The following is a 2,036-nucleotide window of genomic DNA, read 5'->3' on the forward strand; positions in this document are numbered from 1 at the left end:
GAATCACAGAGGCAGCGAGCGACATTTGAATAAGCCCCGCAGCCGGCAGCAGCACCGACTCCTGCAGCGACAGCACTCTGCGCGGGCCGTTTCCTCAGTCCGTCCTCTCCTCCCTCGCCCCTACATGTGCCACAGGCATGGTGGGGACAGCTGTCTTACCTCAGTCACTTGCCACTTTAGCGCTAATTTCACGGGTAGAATATGAACAATAAATACTCCCCCAACTTGTTACCTGATACTTAGCCTTTTAAAGCTAAAAATAAAGGCGCGTAAAACTCACATATTATTTCAAAATGCCGCCGAAGTGACGATTTGATGGATTTCAGATCGAAAAAAAAGGTAGCATTAATAATATTCAAATTTGGGGTAATTGTTACAGATGAGAGAGGGAGTCAGGTTGACGCAATGGACATCGATGAAATAGATCCCCTTCCTCGTCTTTTTTGCAATACTTTTAATGGCTAAAATCACCTAAATATTCAATATTTTAAACTTATATTTCCTTCTCTTCAGCCATGTCTATCTATCTTTTAATCATAATCTGAGCTCTATGTGTGAACATTCATGTTTTGGCATTATTTACAGATTGGGTTAGAAGAAGGGAGACATAGGTAAAGAAAAAGCCTTCTTATTTTTCTCTAAATTTAAACCTTTGAAGGAAAAATTGAAAAATGACAACCATGTAATTTTAGGTAGAATAACCAAACCTTAAAATGAGAAATTTTTTTTTTAGTAAGGAAAAGGCTGGATTTAGTGTCTTTTGCCCTTACAAAAGTTTGTAATTTGGACCTCTTTATATGTCCAGTGTGAATGCATCTAATAATACACATCCTTTAGAAAAAAACCCCAAAGCCATGCTAATGTCTCTTTATTTAATAATGTCTCCCCTAATTAGAGGTAGAAAGACAAGAGGAGCGGCAGGGGAAGAGGAACTGAGAATTTTAATATTCATTATTTTCATGCATATTTTAAATAATCGCTAAATTGTTAGATTTCCTGGCAGGAGAATGAAGGGGAGATGTAAACTCTGTTAGATACATTTTTTAGTGAGCATTCAAAACATTAACTTCAACATCAATCTAGGAAAAGTAGCCAATGCAGTTGAGTTCCCATACACGATATATTTATGGGTTTTAGTACTAATAGCTAAATTGTCTTGATATCTTTTATGTTGTTCTATTTTTGTAATCAGTTTATAACTTGGCATAAAATAAGCAATCAATAAATTAAGGTTCGAAATGAACAGTTATTTTTCTGTTTTCCATAACTGACTCACAGAGAGGACTAAACCTGATTTTGTTTCGGTTTGGATAATTTTTTCCTTTACATCAGCTTCGAACCAAGTGGAAAAGGTTGTCAGGGCGTGGGTATCCCTCAGCTCCATGACTCCTCAACTGTTTCCTACCCAAAGTCCTCTCCTTTGCTCCGCTCTGTGGCGGGCTCCTTGCACGCCGGTGAGATCAGGAGGGGGATGCCGCTGCTCGAGGCCGGCTGCCTGCAGTCCAGGAGACCCGAGCCAGGTTGGGGTGTCCCAGTAGGCGCAGCTTTCCAGCCCCCGAGGAGGCTGCGTCCGGCAGAGAGACAGCGACATCTACCGGTATTCGGCACAGCCCTGGTGAGCGCGGTCGATCGGCGGGGTTAGGGCGAGAGGAGGGGCCACACCGCACCGCGCTACTTTGCCCAACCTAGCGCAGCCTGGGGAGAAGACATCAAGGCAATGATCTTCTCTGCGTGACCCGCTGTAAAGCAAGAATTCAGCCCTACTAGAACGACCATTTCATTGGGCACACCTCCGCATATACACACTCCTGACTCCAGATTTGGGCTCTATCCCACAAAAACTAGAGACCTCATCGGGATGATGATTGCCTCACTGAGAGCAAAGTCTTCCCAGAGAAGGACGCACTGAGAGCAGAGGGAAGGGCAGCACCTGTGTGTGCTCCCTGCCGTTGCTATCTCACCCCAGCATGTCTCCCCTTATTTGTATTGTCTTATATACACGCGGAAAGGCAATATTCCACAAACACATTTCAGCA

Source organism: Corvus brachyrhynchos, unplaced genomic scaffold (assembly GCF_000691975.1).
Source record: "Corvus brachyrhynchos isolate BGI_N302 unplaced genomic scaffold, ASM69197v1 scaffold383, whole genome shotgun sequence".
NCBI classification, from domain to species: domain Eukaryota; kingdom Metazoa; phylum Chordata; class Aves; order Passeriformes; family Corvidae; genus Corvus; species Corvus brachyrhynchos.